Below are 25,472 nucleotides of genomic sequence, written 5' to 3'. Positions count from 1 at the left end.
TCTTTACTCTGAGCCCCCAGGGAAGCCCAAGAATAATGGAGTGGGTAGCCTATCCCTTCTCCAGGGGATCTTCCTGATCCAGGAATTGAACCAATGTCCCCTGCATTGCAGGAGGATTCATTACCAGCTGAGCTACCTGGGAAGCCCCTAGGATGGCTACAGGCTTTGAAATAGAAGGGAGAGGGTTCAAATCTAAACTTCTTAAACTCTGAATTCAGACTTTCCCCACCACTTTGCACTGAAACAGTTTTATTACAACAGTAGTTTTTTTCTTTCTTTTTTATTTTTTGTTGTTGTTTTTCCTTCTTTCCTGGACCAAAAACTCTCATCAAAGCATCAACTGTTTGCAAAATAATAAGAAACTTTCTCCCTGGCTATGTGTTCCTGGGATGGAACACTGCATTTTTCGTGTTGCTAAAGTTTGTATTCTTTAACAGCAAACTCTGTTTTGTTTGTGCAAATTATCCTTGCCGACAGTGATGGGCAAACGTCCTTCTTCCAAGAGAGTTAATAGATGCCAGAACCAGGAAAGTCAGTTCTTTGCCGCTGTCCCCAGGAGCAATGGGACTTGTTTTTTATTAGCCCACTGAAGTGCTGGCAGAGAGAGAATCCTCAGTTCTGTTCACCTGCGATTTCTGGTTCCTGAAGCCTATGTATGTCTAGCCTTCAGTCAATTAATATAAAGTTCAGCTAAAGGGGTGCAGGGACCCAGTCTCTCAGTTTCAGGGGTTCTAACATGCCTCTGGCTAATTTCACTGTCATCCTCATGTTAATCAATGCATTTTGTCAAAAGTGAGGTCAAAGTCAGGTTGTCCCGTTCTGTGAATGATGATTGCTAAATAATATTAATAGTTAAAAGATGCTAATGTCCCCCCCCAAAATGTCAGGTTTATATCTCTTTCTCTTTTTTCTGTCATTCTAATGTTATTGATAGTATATGAAAGGCAAAATCTTTCTTCACCCCAGCTCAAACTTAATACAGTGCTGGCGAGCTATTTGTCCTAGCTCCCTAGAGACATCTGAAATTGATTCCAGAGGCTGAACACTCAAATTAGACATTGAAAGCAATGAAGATAAATTTGAAGGTGAATTTACCATGTTGAGGCTCAAAGGACAACTGATGAAACATTTTTAAAACTTTTTAGCTGATAAAATGGATCTTCATCCAGTTTGCCATATACTAGAATCTTGATATGCAAATCAAAGAGACGCAGACTCAGGTACCTACCTGTAAGTATTATGTACTGTCAAGTATCTGCCTAGGTTTGGTTTAAAGCCAAACTATGGACTCAACAAGTTGAGGTTGGAACACAAGTTGAGGTTTGATTAATTCATCTTCCTTCTAGAACTCCAGTTTTACCCAACGTGGACAGAATTTAATCTCATACCAGCAGTATTATTTCACTTGTTTCTAAGAGTCACAAACAATTGGTTTAGAAAATTTTGGAAACCATACAGCATCTAATATAGCAGGATGCCCTCTTTTAAACTATTTTTTAAGAAGGTATATTTGCATATTTTGTTCATTAGAGCAAAAAAAAAAAAATCCAAGGTAAATGTTCATAAGAAAGCATCCTGAACCAGAGGCAGGATCTAGATATGAAATATAATATAGTCAAGGAAGATCAAAGGTGGGGATCTCTTCAAGTATTCCCCGAATTTCCTTTGACTTTATTTCATTTTACTCTAGTCTATATACTAGATGTGTGCGTGGTCGTAGCTTCATTTTGAAGCACTGCCCTGTCCTAGATATTTCACTTTTTTTGATGTGAAGATAATTGTAAATTGCAGTATTGGTCTGAGAGAGTGAGAATACATGGCTTAGTTTTCCAGTAGAATGAGACTATCCTTAAAGACATAGTACCAACTTTCTACTGAGAGGAAAAACTTCATTTTTCAAGGCCAAGGTATAGGATTATGGGGAAAGAAGATTGGACTTTGGGCTTGACATTTCTATTCCTGAATGAGACCAGTGGAATTAACAGCCTGCTGAGATACGTGATTTGTTCACTGATTCTTAAAACCTATGAGCTTCCATGTTGCAATTAATTATGGAGTGGCTGAACATGTAGGTGGATTATGAGAACATAGGGCTTCCCTGGTGGCTCAGTGGTAAAGAACCCACCTGCCAGTGCAGGAGATGCAAGAGATGCTGGCTTGACCCCTGGGCCAGGAAGATCTCCTAAAGAAGGAAATGGCATTCTTGTATTCCGGTATTCTTTCCAGGGAAATTGCATGGATAGTGGGGCCTAGTGGGCTATAGTTCAAGGGATCACAGAAGAGTTGAACATGCAATGCCAAACTACCACACAATTGCGCTCATCTCACACGCTAGTAAAGTAATGCTTTAAGTTCTCCAAGCCAGGCTTCAGCAATACATGAACCGTGAACTTCCAGATGTTCAAGCTGGTTTTAGAAAAGGCAGAGGAACCAGAGATCGAATGGCCAACATCCACTGGATCCTCGAGAAAGCAAGAGAGTTCCAGAAAAACATCTATTTCTGCTTTATTGACTATACCAAAGCCTTTGACTGTGTGGATCACAATAAACTGTGGAAAATTCTGAAAGAGATGGGCATACCAGATCACCTGACCTGCCTCTTGAGAAACCTGTATGCAGGTCAGGAAGCAAGAGTTAGAACTGGACATGGAACAACAGACTGGTTCCAAATAGGAAAAGGAGTACGTCAAGGCTGTATATTGTCACCCTGCTTATTTAACTTATATGCAGAGTACATCATGAGAAATGCTGGTCTGGAAGAAACACAAGCTGGAATCAAGATGCTGGGAGAAATATCAATCACCTCAGATATGCAGATGACCCCACCTTTATGGCAGAAAGTGAAGAAGAATTAAACAGCCTCTTGAGGAAAGTGAAAAAGGAGAGTGAAAAAGTTTGCTTAAAGCTCAACATTCAGAAAACTAAGATCATGGCATCTGGTTCCATTACTTCATGGCAAATAGATGGGGAAACAGTGGAAACAGTGGTTGACTTTATTTTTCTGGGCTCCAAAATCACTGCAGATGATGATTGCAGCCATGAAATTAAAAGATGCTTACTCCTTGGAAGAAAAATTATGAACAACCTAGACAGCATATTCAAAAGCAGAGACATTACTTTGTCAACAAAGGTCTGTCTAGTCAAGGCTATGGTTTTTCCAATGGTCGTGTATGGATGTGAGAGTTAGACTCTAAAGAAAGCTGAGCGCTAAAGAATTGATGCTTTTGAACTGTGGTGTTGGAGAAGACTCTTGAGAGTCCCTTGGACTGCAAGGAGATCCAACCAGTCCATCCTAAAGATCAGTCCTGGGTGTTCATTGGAAGGACTGATGTTGAAGCTGAAACTCCAATACTTTGGCCACCTGATGCGAAGAGCTGACTCATTGGAAAAGACCCTGATGCTGGGAGGGATTGGGGGCAGGAGGAGAAGGGGATGACAGAGGATGAGATGGCTGGATGGCATCACTGACTTGATGGACATGGGTTTGGGTGGACTCTGGGAGTTGGTGATGGACAGGAAGGCCTGGTGTGCTACAGTTCATGAGGTCGCAAAGAGTTGGACACGACTGAGCAACTGAACTGAACTGATCAACTGAACAACCCATGATGGCATGAGATACCCCCAGACAGATTTAGGTTAACTCAACTATGAATGTCAGCTAGAGGAAATGGATACAGAATTGCATTATAAATTGTGCTATATGTGTGTGCGTGTATGCTCAGTTGCTTCAGTCATATCCAACTCTTTGTAACCCTACGGACTTAGCCTTCCAGGCTTCTCTGTCTATGGGGTTCTCCAGGCAAGAATACTGGAGTGAGTCACCATTCTCTTTTCCAGGGGATCTTGCCAACCCAGGGATCGAACCTGTGTCTCTTAACATCTCCTGCATTGGCATGCAAGTTCTTCACCACGAGCACCACCTGGGAAGCCATACGCTGTGCTACATGAAGGTAATGCTTGCAGTTTTTTGAGTGGAATTAGAGAGGATTTTGGATGGAAAGAGTCAATAGTTTGATACTAGATTCTTCCATATCCTGAGTGGATTTAGGCAAACAAATTAATGTCTATGTATTAGTAAACATAAGCTGAACTATGCTTCAGTAACAAATAAGCCCCAAATCTCAGTGACTTAATAGGTTTGTTGCCTATCATACAATACATCTACTGGCTATATGCCTCATCCCATCAGTTGGGAAGCAGGTGCAAAAAGAGTTCCCCCATTTGGAATCATACCTTCCAAAGGCACAGCTTCCCTAGTTGCAATAAAAGGGGAGGCAGCTGAAGAATGTGTGCCATTTCCTCACAGCCTGGGCCTGGATAAGACTCAGGTCGCTTGTGCTCACAGTCCGTGTGTCTGGCTACAAAGGGGCTGGGAGATGCACAGACGTCATGGAATGCTCGGTGTACATCCTCGTCTCTGTGCCTTAGTTTCCCAATTATGTCCACACGGCAGAAGACATGGGATTTTACAGTGTTCAATGTGATCGGAACCCACCGAGTTGTCATCCCTAGACAGGATGGTTTAAGAAGAAGGAAGAAGGTTTAAGAAGAAGGGAGATGGCTTAGGTAAAGGAAGAAGAAGGGCCTCTTCCCTGGATCTTCAGCTTTCTGGAGTTTCCATAACTCTTGTTGAGGACATACAGGTCTGGGTACCCCCGTGATTTGACATTTTAATAGAAATGAAGATAGAAACTAAATTTGTTAAACAGTTTATAGAAGAGAACTTAGGATTTAATCTAAATATCCACTCAAAGTAAAAATGCATAACCCCCCAAATTTAAATGCAAATTTTTTCCCCTTATCTTCTTCCTTCTTTCTTTCTTCTTTTTTGATTTACTTCTTATGTCAATGTATGGCAAAACCAATACAGAATTGTAAAGTAAAATAAAAAATAAATAAATGAAAAAAAATAAAGTAAGACGAGTTCCTCTTGTTTTTATGATGTGAGCAGAGTTGAGATGTGTGTGTGTGAGGGCTCAGTTGTGTTCAGCTCTTTGTAACCCCATGGGCTGTATCCTGCCAGGCTCCTCTGTCCATGGGATTTCCTAGTCAAGAATACTGGGTTGCCATTTCCTACTCCAGGGCATCTTCCGGGCCCAAGGATCAAAGCTTCATCTCTTGCATTGGCAGGCAGATGCTTTACTACTGTGTCACTTGGGAAGCCCAAAGTTGAGATATTCTTGGCATTTAAGCCATGGCAGACTCTTCTCATCAGAGGTATTTCTCTATCTAATGTATTTCTTCTCTAAGTATGGAGTAAATTCAAAACAAAATGTTATGTTAATACCACGACTTCCTTCTGTGGGCTTTAGGATATGCAGAGTATGTAGCTAAATGTACGTTTCATCTCGAAACAAAATAAATGGTATGTAAAACTCCACCCCACATCTCTCCGTATTTATTCATTAAGAAGTTTTCCAGGTAAACTCTTGGAAGGTTCTCACATATTGGCTCAAAAGCCACAAGAAGCAGAGACAGCAGAACACGAGGGGCAGTGACGTGATAACCGCCACAACAAGCCTCCCAGGCTTGGAGTCTGTGCCAGGCGGTGCACTAGGTCTGGGTGCATTAGCTGTCAAAGTTTGGTTCTTATCAAAGCAGTCTTTGAAACATGGATTAGTTACAAGTTACAAGTATATATTTGGAAAATGACCCAGGAAATACTCTGTGGGTGTGGAAACAGGAGACAAGAAAAGGAAGAACTCCAATAAGAAGTGTGCTAGTGATCAGATTCAGAGAAGGCAATGGCACCCCACTCCAGTACTCTTGCCTGGAAAATCCCATGGATGGACGAGCCTGGTGAGCTGCAGTCCATGGGGTCGCTAAGAGTCGGACACGACTGGGCGACTTCACTTTCACTTTTCACATTCATGCATTGGAGAAGGAAATGGCAACCCACTCCAGTGTTCTTGCCTGGAGAATCCCAGGGGCGGGGGAGCCTGGTGGGCTGCCATCTATGAGGTCTCACAGAGTCGGACATGACTGAAGCGACCTAGCAGCAGCAGCAGCAGCAGTGATCAGATTATCACAGCTGGGTTGCAAAGCTCTCGGGAGCCTGTGAGAGGCACAACCTGTGTGCATGCCCAGTTGCTCAGTCATGTCCAACTCTTTGCAACCCCATGGACTCAAGCCCACCAGGCTCCTCTGTCCCTGGAATTTCCCAGGCAAGAATACCGGAGTGGTTAGCTATTCCTTTCTTAAGGGGATCTTCCCAACCCAGGAATCGAGCCCACATCTCTTGTGTCTCCGGCACTGGCAGGTGGATTCTTTACCACTGCACTACCTAGAAAGCCCCTGAGAGGCACATTGCAGGTGCTCAGAAACACTTCCTGGAATTTGGGGTCAGATTTGATGATTATGGAAAATGCTAGAATTTGAAGAAAAGGAAATGTCTACGGTAGTATACCCAAAACAGTAACATGTTTTTTCTAGATTTAGTCCATCGCTTCCAACCTGTGAGTAATTTAAAGTCCATTCCCTCATCACTGAAGCCAGAGGTCCTCAGAAGTAAATTTAAGTAAGCTGTTTTTTTTTTCAAAGACTATAGAAAGAGATCACTTGTTTTAAGATAGCTGCATCCCAGATATAGGAAATGAACTTATAATTATCAAAATGGAAAAGGGAAGGAGGGATAAATTAGGAGCTTGTTATTAATAGATACACACTGATCTATATACACACTGATCTATCTATCTATATATACATATACATATACATATAGATAGATAGATAGATAGATAAATGTAAATGTATAACTGACCCACTTTGCTATACACCTGAACATAACACGACATTGTAAATCAACTATACTTCCATTAAAAAGAGAGATGGAGCCAAGATATTGGGAATCAATCATTAATTGAAATAGAGAAAAGATCAGAGAAAAACATATAAGAGAGCACATCTCATGCCAAGAGAATGGAACAGCTAAGTGAGGATTCAGCTGTTTGTTATTTCTACTTTCCATCACTACCCTAGAGAATGATCTTTACTAAACACAGTCCGATCTTGCTATTTCTTGCTTAACAGTCTGCAGCAGCTGCATGCCACCATAAGAAGCAACTCAAACATCTTGCTTAGGCCATTAGGGCTTGTGCCGAGCTCCTGATTCTGGCCCTACCTCCTCTTCACACCCACACTCTATCCTCTACACACCCACATCTTTACTCACACCACTCCTAATTATCTAAGCATATTCTAGAGTTTTAGCCTGTATACTTGTTGCTCCCTCTCCAAGAAATACCCCTTTTTCTAACCACCAAATATTGTCACTTGCTATACTTATTCTCTTCACAATTCTTCCTCAACTCACAAGGGAGTTACTTCCTGATACCCATCATAAGTTGAAAAGATCAGAGTTGCATTTAATTCATCTAACTTACCAAATATCATAGCTCAACCTAGCCTCCTCTATCATGCCTGGAATATTTACATTAGGCTTCCGTTGGGCAGAATCAGCTAACAAAAGTCCACTTCATAATTAAGTGTTGAGTATCTTATGTAATTTATTGACTACTGTGTAGAAAATGAAAAACAAGGATTGCATGGATACAGAATAATTGAGTGTATGGGTTATTTACATTTGTGATCATGTGGCCAACTGGGAGCTGTGACATGATGTCACTGCCCAGCATCATGAAATAGTCACCCTACCACACAACCTTAGCCCAGGAAAGTCAAAATTCCAAATTCAAAGTTCAATTTCTACTAAATGTATATCACTTTCACTTGTACATTGAACCACTGTTTAGTAGAGAGCCATTTGTATATACTCATTTTTACACATTTGTTATAGTATTTTCTCAAATTGCAAAACCTAGCTTATTTAGATAGCTAAGGTCCATCTAGTCAAGGCTATGGTTTTTCCTGTGGTCAAGTATGGATGCGCCAAAGAATTGATGCTTTTGAACTGTGGTGTTGGAGAAGACTCTTGAGAGTCCCTTGGACTGCAAGGAGATCCAACCAGTCCATTCTGAAGGAGATCAGCCCTGGGATTTCTTTGGAAGGAACGATGCTAAAGCTGAAACTCCAGTACTTTGGCCACCTCATGCGAAGAGTTGACTCATTGGAAAAGACTCTGATGCTGGGAGGGATTGGGGGCAGGAGGAGAAGGAGACGACCGAGGATGAGATGGCTGGATGGCATCACTGACTCGACGTGAGTCTGAGTGAACTCCGGGAGTTGGTGATGGACAGGGAGGCCTGGCATGCTGCGATTCATGGGGTCGCAGAGTCGGACATGACTGAGCGACTGAACTGAACTCAACTGAATGCATACTGGACTATAGAGAATTTTTTTTTATTCTTTGCCCTTTGAGCCTATTACTGTGTCTAGTATATAGTAGGTGGGTGCTCACAGAACATCTACAAGAAGAAAAATGGATGGGTGGAGGAATGGCTGATAATGTTATCCCATAGATCTGTAGTCATAGACTAAAAGTGTAAGCGCACATTAAAAGCTCTTTAATCATATCTTTCGGAGAAGGCAATGGCACCCCACTCCAGTACTCTTGCCTGGAAAATTCCATGGACAGAGGAGCCTGGTAGGGTGCGGTCCATGGGGTCGCGAAGAGTCGGACACGACTGAGTGACTTCCCTTTCACTTTTCACTTTCATACACTGGAGAAGGAAACCCACTCCAGTGTTCTTGCCTGGAGAATCCCAGGAATGGGGGAGCCTGGTGGGCTGCCATCTATGGGGTCACACAAAGTCGGACACGACTGAAGTGACTTAGCAGCAATCATATCTTTAAGCTGTATATTATCACTCTGCTTATTTAACTTATGTGCAGAGTACATCATGAAAAATGCTGAGCTAGATGAAGCACAAGCTGGAATCAAGAATGCTGGGAGAAATATCAATAACCTCAGGTGACACCACCATTATGCCAGAAAGGGAAGAAGAACTAAAGAGCCTCTTGATGAAAGTGAAAGAAGAGAGTGAAAAAGTTGGCTTAAAAACTCAACATTCAGAAAACTAAGAACATGGCATCTGGTCCCATTCAGTTCAGTTCAGTTGCTCAGACGTGTCTGACTCTTTGCAACCCCATGAACTGTGGCACGCCAGGCCTCCCTGTCCATCACCAACTCCCGGAGTCCACCCAAACCCATGTCCATTGAGTTGATGATGCCATCCAACTATCTCATCCTCTGTCGTCCCCATCTTCTCCAGCCCTCAGTCTTTCCCAACATCAGGGTCTTTTCCAGTGAGTCAGCTCTTCGCATCAGATGGCCAAAGTATTGGAGTCTCAGCTTCAACATCAGTCTTTCCAATGAACACCCAGGACTGATTTCCTTCAGAATGGACTGGTTGGATCTCCTTGCAGTCCAAGGGACTCTCAAGAGTCTTCTCCAACACCACAGTTCAAAAGCATCAATTCTCCAGCGCTCAGCTTTCTTTATAGTCCAACTCTCATATCCATACATGACCACTGGAAAAACCATAGCCTTGACTAGACAGACCTTTGTTGACAAAGTAATGTCTCTGCTTTTGAATATGCTATCTAGGTTGGTCATAACTTTCCTTCCAAGGAGTAAGCGTCTTTTAATTTCATGGCTGCAATCACCATCTGCAGTGATTTTGGAGCCCAGAAAAATAAGGTCTGACACTGTGTCCACTGTTTCCCCATCTATTTGCCATGAAATGATGGGACCAGATGCCATGATCTTCGTTTTCTGAATGTTGAGCTTTAAGCCAACCTTTTCACTCTCCTCTTTCACTTTCATCAAGAAGCTCTTTAGTTCTTCACTTTCTGCCATAAGGGTGGTGTCATCTGCATATCTGAGGTGATTGATATTTCTCCCGGCAATCTTGACTCCAGCTTATGCTTCCTCCAGACCAGCATTTCTCATGATGTACTCTGCATATAAGTTAAATAAGCAGGGTGACAATATACAGCCTTGACGTACTCCTTTTCCTATTTGGAACCAGTCTGTTGTTCCATGTCCAGTTCTAACTCTTGCTTCCTGACCTGCATACAGGTTTCTCAAGAGGCAGGTCAGGTGATCTGGTATGCCCATCTCTTTCAGAATTTTCCACAGTTTATTGTGATCCACACAGTCAAAGGCTTTGGCATAGTCAATAAAGCAGAAATAGATGTTTTTCTGGAACTCTCTTGCTTTCTCGAGGATCCAGTGGATGTTGGCAATTTGGTCTCTGGTTCCTCTGCCTTTTCTAAAACCAGCTTGAACATCTGAAAGTTCACAGTTCAAGTATTGCCGAAGCCTGGCTTGGAGAATTTTGAGCATGACTTTACTAGCGTGTGAGATGAGTGCAATTGTGTGCTAGTTTGAGCATTCTTTGGCATTGCCTTTCTTTGGGATTGGATTGAAAACTGACCTTTTCCGGTCCTATGGCCACTGCTGAGTTTTCCAAATTTGCTGGCATATTGAGTGTAGCACTTTCTCAGCGTCATCTCTCAAGATTTGAAATAGCTCAACTGGAATCACATCACCTCCACTAGCTTTGTTTGTAGTGATGCTTCCTAAGGCCCACTTGACTTCACATTCCAGGATGTCTGCCTCTAGGTGAGTGATCACACCATTGTGATTATCTGGATTGTTAAAAATCTTTTTTTTTTTGTATAGTTCTTCTGTGTATTCTTGCCACCTCTTCTTAATATCTTCTGCTTCTGTTAGGTCCATACCATTTCTGTCCTTTATTGAGCCCATCTTTGCATGAAATATTCTTTTGATATCTCTAATTTTCTTGAAGAGATCTCTAGTCTTTCCCATTCTATTATTTTCCTCTATTTTTTTCCACTGATTGCTGAGGAAGGCTTTCTTATCTCTCCTTGCTATTCTTTGGAACACTGCATTCAAATGGGTATGTCTCTCATTTTCTCCTTTGCTTTTCACTTCCCTTATTTTCACAGTTATTTGTAAAGCCTCCCCAGACAGCCAATTTGCTTTTTTGCATTTCTTTTTATTGGGGATGGTCTTGATTCCTGTCTCCTATACAATGCCATGAACCTCCATCCATAGTTCATCAGGCACTCTCTCTATCAGATCTAGTCCTTTAAATCTATTACTCACTTCCACTGTATAGTCATAAGGGATTTGATTTAGGTCATACCTGAATGGTCTAGTGGTTTTCTCTACTTTCTTCAATTTCAGTCTGAATTTGGCAATAAGGAGTCCATGATCTGAGCCAAAGTCAGCTTCTGGTCTTGTTTTTGCTGACTGTATAGAGCTTCTCCATCTTTGGCTGCAAAGAATATAAGGAGGCTTGTTTCGGTGTTGACCATCTGGTGATGTCTGTGTGTAGTCTTCTCTTGTGTTTTTGGAAGAGGGTGTTTGCTATGACCAGTGTGTTCTCTTGGCAGAACTCTATTAGCCTTTGCCCTGCTTCATCCTGTAGTCCAAGGCCAAGTTTGCCTGTTCCACCGGGTGTTTCTTGACTTCCTACTTTTGCATTCCAGTCCCCTGTAATGAAAAGGATATCTTTTTAAAGTGTTAGTTCTAGAAGGTCTTGTAGGTCTTCATAGATCTGTTCAACTTCAGCTTCTTCAGCATGACTGGTCCCATTACTTCATGGCAAATAGATGGAAAAACAGTGGAAATAGTGACATACTTTATTTTCTTGGGCTCCAAAATCACTTCAGATGGTGACTGCAGTCATGAAATTAAAAGACGCTTGCTCCTTGGAAGGAAAGTTATGACCAACCTAGACAGCATATTAACATTACTTTGTCAACAAGGGTCCATCTAGTCAAAGCTATGGTTTTTCCAGTAGTCATGTATGGATGTGAGAGTTGGACCATAAAGAAAGCTGAGCCCTGAAGAATTGATGCTTTTGAACTGTGGTATTGGAGAAGGCTCTTGAGAGTCCCTTGGACTGCAAGGAGATCCAACCAGTCCATCCTAAAGGAAATCAGTCCTGATTATTCATTGGAAGGACTGATGTTGAAGCTGAGGCTCCAATACTTTGGCCACCTGATGCAAAGAGCTGACTCATTGGAAAAGACCCTGATGTTGGGAAAGATTGAGGGCAGGAGGAGAAGGGAACGGCAGAGGATGATATGGTTGGATGGCATCATCGATTCAATGGACATGAGTCTGAGTAAACTCTGGGAGTTGATGATGGACAGGGAAGTCTGGCTGCTGCAGACCATGGGGTCGCAAAGAGTCGGACATGATTGAGTGACTGAACTGAACTGAAGCATATCTTTGTGTTTTTTTATTCAGGAAATTGTGTTTGTATTTAGTCCCTAAATCCAAGGAGGAAGATATCTTTCCCTAGCTGAAGAGTCTTTGAAATATCAGCCTGCCCTTACTAGTATCTTCTAGATCTGTTCTCATCAATAAGGTAGCTACTATCCACATATGGCTATTGAAAATTTGAGATTCAGCTACCTGGACTGAGACCATGAATTTTATACCTTATTTGATTGCAATTAATTTAAATTTTTAGTTAAAAATGATGCTTTATTTAGTTCATGGAAAACTTCATGCTTGAAACATTTTGGATATGGAAATTGGTTCTTCCAACTGTAAATTTAAGAAATCTAAATACAGATAATGTATTTTAGATGAAAGTTTAGCACCTGAAGGTATAAATACAAGCTAGATTTTAAAAACATAGAGCTAAAAAATCATAAAATATCATATTAATAACTCATACATTACAAATTAAAAAGTTCATACTTTAGATGTATTGACTTGAGTAAAATATATCACTAAAATAATTTTGTAGCTTTTATTTTACTTATTTTTATGTGGTTACTAGGAAATTTTGAATTACCAGTATGGTTTGCATTCTATTTCTGCTGCACAGGGCAGCTCTAGATCAGCATATAGCAGATGTTGGATCTTATCTATTCCCAAGTGGATAGTAATGATCAGCCTTGGTTTGAACTTCCCATATGCAAATTCTGCCTTTTCAGTGTACCAAGGTAAATTATTTATTGACTTTAGGCTCAAAACACCACTACTTAACTCTGATCTGAAATGCTGGGGCTGGGATTTTACGGCTCCTTTTCCAAACTCTCTGATCATTCAGCTTCCCTTAAGCTTTGGCCAGTCTTTCTACATGGCACTAGTGGTAAAGAAGCCACCTGCCAATGCAGAAGACATAACAGAAGCTGGTCCGATCTCTGGGTTGGGAAGATCCCCTGGAGGAGGGCATGGCAACCCACTCCAGTACTCTTGCCTGGAGAATCCCATGGACAGAGGGGCCTGGTGGGATACATTCTATAGCATCACAAAGAGTCAGACATGACTGAAGGGTCTTAGCACACACAAAGTTGGCCAATAGAAGAAGGTTGGAAGGTGAGGGGGAGAAAGACACAACTTTTTCTCTGTCTTCCTGTTCCTAGCAACCTCACCCCAAGAGCAATAATTTTTTTCCAGCCTCAGGATATTCTTAGCACTCCAAGAATTGATCCCCAGTGCCTACTCTAGCAGACCAGAACAGTAGAATACCAACTATTTAACAGAAATCTGAGTACCAGATCTTTCTTTCTTTCTTTCTTTTTTTTAATTCTCAGTCCTAAGGTGGCAACTGTTCTTTCAGTTTTTATTTCAGAGCTATCTGAGCTTTTACTTTGTACACTTTTCATTTCTCAGTACTTGTGTAATTACTTAAATCCCCTCTTGAAATATATAATGTTGTTCTGTTTTTCTGATGAAAACCTGAATAGTGCACATATGTTTGAAACTGTAAAGCACAATTAAAAATAACTTAAACAGCAAAGAATAAATCATAGTAACAACTGAAAATAATTATTTTTATAATTCTATCCTATGGAATTATAATGAACACACTATGGGGGTTCCCTGGTGGCTCAGATGATAAAGAATATGCCTGTGATGCAGGAGACTGGAGTTCAGTCCTTGGGTTGGGAAGATCTCCTGGAGAAGGAAATGGCAACCCACTCTAGTATTCTTGCCTGGGGAATCCCATGGACAGAGCAGCCTGGCAGGCTATAGTCCATGGGGTTGCTAAGAGCTGGACACGACTGAGAGACTAACACATTTATAATGAACACACTATAATCAAACGATGTGAGATGCAGCTAAAGCAAGATTTAAAGGGAAATTTATAGCTTTAATCACCTTTATTGGAAATAAACAAACAAACTCCCTCAAAACAAAATCAGTGACCTTAGGGTACAAATAAAGACATTTTTAAAAGAGCATAAAAACAAACCTTAAACAAATAAAAATGATAATAAAAAGTAGGAGAAGAAATAAATTCATAAAACTAAACAAACAATAGAGAAAAGTGAACCAAACTCTTTGCAAATGATATATTTATATCTGATGACACATATCAAGCAAACAGAGAAAAGCTAAAAAATATTGTAATATGAAAGAATACAATTGCAGATAGAGAAGAGATAGAAAGTACAAGAGGAAATTATAAACAATTTAATGCAATAAATGTGAAAAACATAAATGTGAAAATAGTTGGAAATATTAAGTTTGTAAAATGTGCTTCATAAAAAAGCTAGACAACCCAAATAGAAATAAAGTAATTGAAATACCAATAGTGATTACTTAAAAAAAATGAACTGTGTTTTACATGGAAGTTTATGTCAGGGAAGACTTAATATTTTCTTTCTCTTATCTTTCAAACAGAAGAAAAAAAGTGAGAGAATACACTTTATTTTGTGACTCTAGAATAACCTTCTTACCAAAACTAGAGACATATACTATGAGAAAAAAAATTATGGCAGTTTTACTTGTGAATAAATATAATTTATGAATATAAGTAAAATAATCTGAAATAAAATAATGCAAAACGAATTAAGAAATGTGCAAAATAATTAGGTTTAGATTAACCCAGAAACAGAAGGATAATTTTTAAAGACAAATTAATATGGCTTACCAAATTAAGGAGGAGAGTGAAAAAGCTGGCTTAAAACTCAACATTTAAACACCTAAGGTTGTGGCATCTGACCCCATCCCTTCATGGCAAATAGAAGGGGAAAATGTGGAAACAGTGGCGGAATTTATTTTCTTGGGCTCCAACATCACTGTGGACAGTGACTGCAGCCATGAAATTAGCAGATGCTTCCTCCTTGGAAGAAAAGCTATGACAAACCTAGACAGCATATTAAAAAGCAAAGATGTCACCTTGACGACAAAAGTCCATATAGTCAAAGCTGGTTTCTCCAATAGTCATGTATGGATGTGAGAACTGGACCATAAAGAAGTATATCAAGAGAAACGCAGGGCTGGAGGAAGCATAAGCTGGAATCAAGATTGCTGGGAGAAATATCAATAACCTCAGATATGCAGATGACACCACCCTTATGGCAGAAAGTGTAAGTGAGTATTAGTTGCTCAGTAGTGCCCGACTTTCTGTGACCCCATGGGCTGCAGCCCACCAGGCTCCTCTGTCCATGAGATTTTCCATTCAAGGATACTGGAGTGGGTTGTCATTTCCTTCTCCAGGGGATCTTCCAAACCCAGGGATCGAACCCAGGTCTCTGCACTGCAGGCAGATTCTTTACTGACTGAGCTAAAAGGGAAGCCCATGGCAGAGAGTGAAGAACTAAAGAGCCTCTTGATGAAAGTGAAAGAGGAGAGTGAAAAAGTTGGCTTAAAACTCAACATTCAGAAAACGAAGATCATGGCATCTGGTCCCATCACTTCATGCCAAATAGATGGGGAAACAGTGGCTGACTATTTTTCTGGGCTCCAAAATCACTGCAGATGATGATTGCAGCCATGAAATTAAAAGATACTTGCTCCTTGGAAGGAAAGTTATGACCAACCTAGACAGCATAGTCAAAAGCAGAGACATTACTTTGTCAACAAAAGTCCGTCTAGTCAAGGCTATGGTTTTTCCAGTGGTCATGTATGGATGTGAGAATTGAACTGTGAAGAAAGCTGAGCGCCAACGAACTGATGCTTTTGAACTGTGATGTTGGAGAAGACTCTTGAGAGTCCCTTGGACAGCAAGGAGATCCAACCAATCCATTCTAAAGGAGATCAGTCCTGGGTGTTCATTGGAAGGACCGATGTTGAATCTGAAACTCCAGTACTTTGGCCACCTGATGCGAAGAGCTGACTCATTGGAAAAGTCTCTGATGCTGGGAAAGATTGAGGGCAGGAGGAGAAGGAAGTGACAGAGGATGAGATGGTTCGATAGCATCACTGACTCAATGGACATGAGTTTAAGCAAACTCCGGGAGATAGTGATGGACAGGGAGGCCTGGCATCTTGCAGTCCATGGATTTGCAAAGAGCCGGATGAGACTGTGACTGAACAACAGCAACAACCATGTTAACAGAATGAAGGAATAGAATTATGTTGACAGTAGATGCAGAACTGTTAATTAAATTAAAAAATTATCTATAATTAAAAAAAATCTCTTAACAAGCTAGAGATTAACTCTGTTAACTTTTCGAGTCTAAGAGTATACTCACTAGTAACACTTTGGTATTCCATTAGTAGTTAAACACTGGACTGGAAGAAACACAAGCTGGAATCAAGATTGCCAGGAGAAATATCAATAACCTCAGATATGCAGATGACACCACCCTTATGGCAGAAAGTGAAGATGAACTAAAAAGTCTCTTGATGAAAGTAAAAGAGGAGAGTGAAAAAGTTAGCTTAAAGCTCAACATTCAGAAAATGAAGATCATGGCATCCGGTCCCATCACTCCATGGGAAATAGATGGAGAAACAGTGGAAACAGTGTAAGACTTTATTTTTGGGGGCTCCAAATTCACTGCAGATGGTGACTGCAGCCATGAAATTAAAAGACGCTTACTCCTTGGAAGAAAAGTTGTGACCAACCTAGATAGCATATTCAAAAGCAGAGACATTACTTTGCCAACTAAGGTCCGTCTAGTCAAGGCTATGAATTTTCCTGTAGTCATGTATGAATGTGAGAGTTGGACTGTGAAGAAGGCTGAGAGCTGAAGAATTGATGCGTTTGAACTGTGGTGTTGGAGAAGACTCTTGAGAGTCCCTTGGACTGCAAGGAGATCGAACCAGTCCATTCTGAAGGAGATCAGCCATGGGATTTCTTTGGAAGGAATGATGCTGAAGCTGAAACTCCAGCACTTTGGCCACCTCATGCGAAGAGTTGACTCATTGGAAAAGACTCTGATGCTGGGAGGGATTGGGGGCAGGAGGAGAAGGGGACGACTGAGGATGAGATGGCTGGATGGCATCACAGACTCAATGGACGTGAGTCTGAGTGAACTCTGGGAGTTGGTGATGGACAGGGAGGCCTGGTGTGCTGCGATTCATAGGGTCACAAAGAGTCGGACACGACTGAGAGACTGAACTGAACTGAACTGAAGACTAGTGGCTCTCACATCACTGCTCAGGCTAGCACCGTGTTGGACTAGCTAGAACAGACAGCAAGACAAACTAACAAAAGGACAAGGATTATAAAAGGAGAGACTAAACGAGCATTATTAGCAAAACTTTTGAGAAGATTTCTGCAAGTTAGCTGGATATGTGTTCAGTTTATATATAGTTTCTATAAAGAGTTCTATAAAGAGTTTATAAATAGTCTATAAACAGTTCTATAAATAGTCAGTTTCTATAAAGAGACATCATTGCAAAAGTTTCTAATACAATTTATTAATACAATAACAACAAAAATGCAAAGCATCATAAAACAAATCCAACTAAAATTTTGCAATTCCACAGGAACTGTTAGTTTGACGAACTTAACTATGAGTACATGTATGTGCATGTAACTGTGCCCAATGTTTATGTTGTGATGATGCAGTAATGATAAGACGTCAATTCTACTCAATTTAGTCTGTAAATCCAGTGTTATTTTGCTCAAAATCTCAGTGAGGATTTTAATGGATCTTGATAACTCACTAAAATTGTTATAATAGAGCAAACGGCAAGATCAATGTGGTGGGACTTAACTTCTCCAATGTGAATGTTATGGAATAGAACAGAAAATTCGGAACCTAAGCCATGTATTAATACATATGGAAACGATTTCTGGCAGAGTGGCGAAAAAGATTATTAAGTGTATTTTCTCAGAAAACGCAGCTAAATATCACAGCGTTTTGACACAATAGAAATTATTCATTTCTACTTCCTGAGAAGCCCTGATTGTCGGGTGCCTCTCCTAACGGTTGTGATTCCAGGACCTATGTTTTCAGTGTTGTGACTTCAGCATCTTTCCCATGTGGTCTCCCTGTCCACCTCACTCAGCCAACTCAAGCTAGTGAAGAAACAAACATGGGGAACCACTTGTGGGAGCACTTTTGTGAGCCAGTTGGAAGTGTGGACATCATGATCATCCATAGGCTATTGGATTGGACTCAGTCCTACTCAACCATCAAAACTCACGGGTGCCTGGGGTGGGGGTGGGGTGGGGGAGAGGGGGTGGAGAAGTCTGGTTTGCAAGGAGGAAGGAAGGAAGTACAAGGAGGAAGAGAAATCAGGTTTGATGAATAGTATATTAGTCTTTGCCACACATTGGAAATAATATTCTATTTGATGAGTGGTGCAAGATAATTGGTTTTGCTTTGAGAATAAAAGAAAATGAGAGTTCTATTTAACACCATTCACAAAAGCGCCTTCTAAGTGGGTTAAAGACCTAAGCGTAAAAGCAAAACCTCAGAAGACAGAGAAAAACAATGCTTTTATGGTCTTAAGTTAGGTAAGAGGTCTCTCTCTCTCTCTTTAATGCAGGACATATAAATCTCAAATAAAACTGGAAATTCATAAATAAATTTTACTAAATTTACTAATCATGGAATAAAAAACTGAAAATGTGAAGGAATAAATGTACCCGAGGCATCAGTATTCAGAAGACATAAAGAAAACCCATAAAACAATAAGAAAAATGTAAGCAATTGTAGAGGAAAATTTGGCAAAGGTATGAATAAGCGGTTCAGTAAAGAGGAAATCTGGAGTGTTGAAGACATCAAAAAATGTGTAATATCACTATAAATCAGGGAGACAAAATGCTGTGAAAATGTCCATTTTTAAAAACAAACTGATCATAGTAAGAATTGACAAGAATCTGTAAGTGGGATTTCTTATACACAGCTGTGGGAGTATAAACTGGTACACATACTTTGGAAAATAAATATCAATATTTAGTTAGGTTGAAGATATTTATGTTCCACAAGGCTTTTCTAGTGGCTCAGCAGTAAGGAACCCACCTGCCAATGGAGGAGACATAGGTTCCATCTAGGGTCAGAAAGATCCCCTGGAGAAGGAAATGCCAACCCACTCCAGTACCGTTGCCCGGGAAATCTCATGGACAGAGGAACCTGGCAGGCTATAGTCCAGGGGGTCAGAGAAGAGTTGGATACAATTTAATAGACTAAACAACAAATTAAAATTCTATAACCCAGGAATTCCGTTTCCAACTCTATAGCAGCTCTCACCATATGAGGGAAACAAGTACAGGAATTTTCACTGGCTTTATTTTTAACAAAAGAACACAGAAACAATCTGAAGCTCTATCAACACGGGAGTCTATTAAAATTCTGTTATATTCATACCCACAAATACCATACAGCAGTTACAATAAATGAAGTGGAGATAGGTTTAACCACAGGATAAAAATCTCAAAATTGCTGTTTAGGGGAAAAAAAAGATTTACTGGATGTTATGTATTATACGATGCAAACAATATAAAGTTGAATATGAAGCAAATAGTATATATTGTGATTATAGATAAAAGGGAAAAATGTACAATTCATATGAGACGGGTAAGTAATACATTTAACTTGGTAACTGGTTCATTTGATGGAGAGAGGGCAGGATATGTTTGGGAAAGGAGTGAACAGGAGGCCTTTATTGATAATCATGAATTTATTTACAAAATGAGACATAAAGACTCGTTAGACATAGAGACTACTACGTATCAATAGATGAGTGTACGGATGGTTGGGGACAGTGTTGTTCTTTATATTATTTGCCATCACTTGCTATATGCTAAATATAGTTTACAATAAAAAAAAAGATACAGAAAAAAATCTTTGATTTTATTCAGGCATCACCTCTCCTTGGGCTTGTAGCTTAGTCCGTAAAGAATCTGCCTGCAATGCAGAAGACCCTAGCTGGATTCCTGGGTTGGGAAGATCCCCCAGAGAAGGAAATGGCAACCCACTCCAGAATTCTTGCCTGGAGAATACCATGGACAGAGGAGTCTTGCAGGCCACAGTCTATCAAGTGGCAAGAGTCGGACATGACTTTGTGACTAAACCATAGGTTTCTCCTCCATAAAAAGCCTATGAAAAAATCCTTTTTCTGATTCTAATTTCCATTTCTTCTGCCTCAAGTGATGGCTCTTGACTATTCTTTTATTTTTAATATTTTTTAATTTTTTATTTAGTTTTGGTTGTGCTGCGTCTTCCTTGCTGTGAGTGGATTTTCTCTGGTTCCAACAAGTGAGGGCTGCTCTCTAGTTGCAGTGCGTGGGCTTCTCACTGCAGTAGTTTCTTTGTTGCAGAGCACAATCTCTAGAGCGCAGGCTCAGGAGTTGTGGCACATGGACTTAGTTGCCCCATGGCATGTGGAATCTTCCCTGACCAGGGATCGGAGAAGGCATTGGCAACCCACTCTAGTACTGTTGACTGGAGAATCCCATGGGCAGAGGAGCCTGGTGGGCTGCAGTCCATGGGGTTGCTAAGAGTCGGACACGACCGAGCAACTTCACTTTCACTTTTCACTTTCATGCACTGGAGAAGGAAATGGCAACCCACTCCAGTGTTCTTGCCTGGAGAATCCCAGGGGCGGGGGAGCCTGGTGGGCTGCCATCTATGGGGTCGCACAGAGTCGGACACGACTGAAGTGACTTAGCAGCAGCAGCAGGGATCTAACTCATGTCCCCTGCATTGGCAGGAGGATTAACCACTGGACAACAGGGGAAGTCTGGTCATTCTTTACTGGACATCTTGTAACTATGTTACCGTGAGCTCACCTGGATAAGAAGGCTCAACTTTTGAGAGCAGATTCTTCAAGGGATAAAACTTCAACTTCTTTATGTTACCAAATATGGTCAAATGGAATAGCTTTCTAAATTCTTAGTTTAAGATTTGAAAAGCAAATACACAAATATGTGGCTTAACTTGTATGTTGATGGATGTAGATAGCTCAAAACCTAACCTGCCCATCGTCAGAGGTGGTAAGGATTGCAAAAGAAGAGGAAATTGTGATTGCGGCTCTGTAATCTATGTCATTGTAAAGAACCCCCCTGCAAATATCCTGGGCCACTAGCTTAACAAGAGAGATAAAAAAGCAGAAGATTAGCATGACTGTGACATTTTCCATGCCTCTGATGCCTGTGAGCTGTTTTCAGAAATCATTTTTGATGAACTAGTGATGATAAAAATGAATAAAATTGTAAAGTCACAATAAGAAAGCAATATAAAGGCAGAATATTATTAGTCACAAAATTATTATGTGTAAATTATTATCATTCTAATTGTATTTCCCTTGCAATAGGCATAATAATGTACACATGTATAACATTTTATGAGTCTAAGTCAACTGTACACACTCTGATATGCCCAGGACAGCCCTGCTTTATGCTGTTGTCAACTAAGTTGGGCTTGTTATTGTTGTTCAGTTGCTAAGTTGTGTCCAACTCTTTTTGGCTCCAAGGACTGCTAGGCTCCCCTGTCCTTCACTATCTCCCAGAGTTCACTCAAATTCATGTCCATCGAGTCGGTGATGCCATCCAACCATCTCATCCTCTGTTGTCCCTTTCTCTGCCTTCAATCTTTCCCAGCATCAGGGTCTTTTCAAATGAGTCAGCTCTTTGCATCAGGTGACCAAAGCATTGGAGCTTCAGCTTCAGCATCAGTCCTTCCGATGAATAGTCAGGGTTAATACCCTTTAGGATTGACTGGTTTGATCTCCTTGCTATCCAAGAGACTCTCAGGAGTCTTCTCCAGCATCACAGTTCAATAGCATCCATTCATTGGCACTCAGCCTTCTTTATGGTCTAGCTCTCTCTTTATGGTCCAAGTTGGGCTTAACTGTTAGTAGTGTCCTGGTTTGGAGACCTTATTTTAAGGCAGATTGATTTTTTAAAAAATTAATGTGTGTCCTTTTCAACACTAATTGAGAGAGGCTTGGGGTCTCACTTTATCTCTCTGAACTGGTTTCCTGCTGGCAACACTGCAGGTAAAAACACACCTACCCACCCTTCACCCCAGAGTCCATCATCAGCAAGTCAGGCTAACATTTGTCTTCGTTCTCTTCTTGAATCTCCCTGTGTCTTCCACATTGCAGGCATGTTCTTTACCATCTTAGCCACCATGGAAGCCATTTGAATCTCCAGCCCTGGTCAAAGTGGCCATTTCTTCTTATTAGGATTGACTACATAACTGGTGGATTCCAGTGAAAAATAAAACACATGAGAAGGGGAGAGTGGGATGAATTGGGAGTGTAGCATTGACATATATAAACTACTATATGTAAAACAGATACCTAGTGGGAAGCTGCTGTAAAGCACAAGGAATTCAGCTTGGTGTTCTGCGATGACCTAGATGGGTGGGGTGAGGGGGGGCGTGGTCCAAATGGGAGGGAATACCTGTTTACAGATAGCTGATTCACTTCATTGTACAGCAGAAACAAATACAACATTGTAAAGCAATTATACTTCAATATAAAATAATCAAGAGTTTCAAGATGGTGACAGATTGTTAAACCAAAAGCAGGGGCTTCCTATTTGCAAAGGAATGATGCTAAAGCTGAAACTCCAGTACTTTGGGCACCTCATGCAAAGAGTTGACTCACTGGAAAAGACTCTGATGCTGGGAGGGATTGGCGGCAGGAGGAGAAGGGGACGACAGAGGATGAGATGGCTGGATGGCATCACAGACTGGATGGATGTGAGTTTAAGTGAACTCTGGGAGTTGGTGATGGACAGGTAGGCCTGGTGTGCTGCAATTCATGGGGTCACAAAGAGTCGGACATGACTGAGCGACTGAACTGAACTGGATTGACGTGTCTGCCACTATCCTAATGCCACCATCCTGGGCACATAGAAAGGAATCAGGCTCTCCTTATTCAGGGCCATCCCATGAATTGAAGATGGTACTCAGCGGCCCCTGAATCTTCCTTTTTCCTGGCCATTCACTCACATATTTGCTTTCTCATCTGTGGCCTTGGCAAAATGACCAGGTTCTACGTGTTTCTATTTCCTGGTCAGTAAATAGGGAGGTCAATGCTTTCCCATGAAGAAAATGCCAAGCTTCAGTGAGATCATGAGTTCCAAGGTGCAGGGAGTTGACTAGCTTCTCCCCACTGAGATGACCAATCCTGGCCTGCTTGCCGTCCCTCACTAACCTTCCTGTGTGTGTGATGTGCTGGGCTCACAGCTGGGTCTGGGATCCCAAGGCTCACACAGCAGACATGACCCCCGTCCTTTGGGGCTCACAGAGAGAGACAGACAGTAGTCCTCCGAGTCACCTCAGGAAGAGCCCTGGATTCCTGCCATTGTAAGAATGTGGAGAGAAACACAGTCCCTGTAATAAGGGAACTGACCCTGGGGAACACAGCGTTCTTGGGCCTGTAACAATTGAGCTAAGATCTAAAGACTAAGAAGAGGCCAGAGAGGAAAAATGGATGGGAGAGACATTCCTGGCAGAGAGTTCAGCATGAGCAAAGGCCCTGGGGACATGTGACACTTTAAGAAAGGACCGGCAGGGAGGCTGAGCACACAGTGGGAGGGAAGGCAGAGAACTTGCTGAGGGAAGAGGAGGGGGAGGCTGGGCTGAGGGCTGGGGTTGCTATCCTCAGGGTTGGGAGCCCACTGAAGACTTTGAAGCAGGGGTTTCCATTGGCCTATCACAGGGGACATGTGGGAACTGGTTGACCAACCAGAAGCCACAGGCCAATGATCTGAGAATTCCTCTCTAAGTAACCAGAGATTAAACACTCAAAATACCTGTTTCTTTTGACTTGTGTTGGGTCCAGCCTCCAAGACACTGTAGGAATAAAACATCCCTGGGAAAAAACTTGGACAAGTGTGGCTCAGATAAGAGCTGTGCATCTCTTTTTCTGCATCCCTAGGACAGGTCAGGGACAGATGGCCCAAAAGAAGAACCCAGAAGGATCATGGCTTCTTGCCTGCAAACCAAGCTGCCGTGGAGACCGAGGCATCTTATAGGGCCAACACACAGAAGAAGGAGCCCAACTCTCCCTCCTTGTTTAAGTAGAGTCTTCCCTCCAGAAGCTGGTATTAAATAGACCAGCCCAGCATGGAGTGAAGGGGGCCATTGTAAGAGTTTCTCCATGGAGGGGGCTTCTTAACGCTGTTTGCCCTTTGATCTGCACTGGAAAGGACAAGCAGGGTGCACAGAGGGCCCCTGGACAATCGGTGCTGGTTCTGAGGGTCTTTCTCCCTGTTCCCAGTTCATGGAATGCCAGGCCTCCTTGGAAGGCATCTTCATCATTTATTTTGAGCAATGGAATGCAAACCTTCCATCTTTTCCCCCCAAATAATAGTATATAGAAAATTTTAATGTATGAACCAGACCCAATGAAGTTGATTTTGCAGAAAGGGGAGCAGGGGACTTTGTAGCTGGAACAAGGTGCATCAGCAAAACTCTAAGATGCAGTGTGCCTGTTAGTGGCTCAGTCATGCCCAACCCTTTGCGACCCCATGGACTGTAGCCCACCGCGCTCCTTTGTCCATGGGATTTTCCAGGCAAAGATACTGGAGTGGTTTGCTATTTCCTTCTCCAGGGAAGATGCAGTGAGGCAACCTGAAATCTATGATCTCATGGAGAGATGAGGGAACATAGGCTGGCCTGAGCTAAGAAAAGTTGACTGTGACCTTCAGCCTCCATCCTGACCTTACCCTCTTATTTTCATGGGAGACGTGACATTCTCTGTTGGAATGGCCTCCAGACCTGGGGTATCAGAGCCATAGTCAAGATGAATGAATCCTTCCTCCTGCTTCTGTGTCCCCCCTGGGCAAGTCCCTCAGGGCCCCTGAGCTGTCCTCCCAACCCCAGCATCGAAGGATGGGGCCATGGGTCTGGAGCTGAGCAGCACTGTGCGCATTGCAGATACTCTCTCAGGGACCACCCCACTATGTGCTGTAGGATAGCATTCATTTGCCAGGCCTGCCACAGCCAATCATCACTATTGGATGGCTTCAAACAATAGAAATGTATGTGCTCATTCTTCCAGAGGCTGGAAGTCTAAAACCAGGGTGTTGACAGGAAGTAGATCCTTCTGGAGGTTCTGAGAGAGGATCCCTCCCATGGCTCTCTCCCAGCCTCTGGTGGCTTCCTTGGCAGTCCTTGGCTTCTAGATGCATCACTCTCATCTTTTTCTTCACTCATCATCACATGGCCTTGCCCTCTGTGTGTTTCTGTGTCTGCTGTGTCTTCTTTTTTCAACTTGTGATTGGATTTAGGGCCCTTCTATCCCAGGGTGAACTCACTTAGAGTTCACCTTAATTATATCTTCTAAGACCTTCCAAATGAAGACACATTCTGAGGTTCTGGTTAGACACAGGTTTTGGAGGTCACAATTCAAGCCAGTATAGGGATAAAAAGAAATTTCC

This window comes from Oryx dammah, unplaced genomic scaffold, assembly GCF_014754425.2.
Source record: "Oryx dammah isolate SB20612 unplaced genomic scaffold, SCBI_Odam_1.1 HiC_scaffold_16, whole genome shotgun sequence".
NCBI classification, from domain to species: domain Eukaryota; kingdom Metazoa; phylum Chordata; class Mammalia; order Artiodactyla; family Bovidae; genus Oryx; species Oryx dammah.
This window is presented reverse-complemented; position numbering follows the sequence as displayed.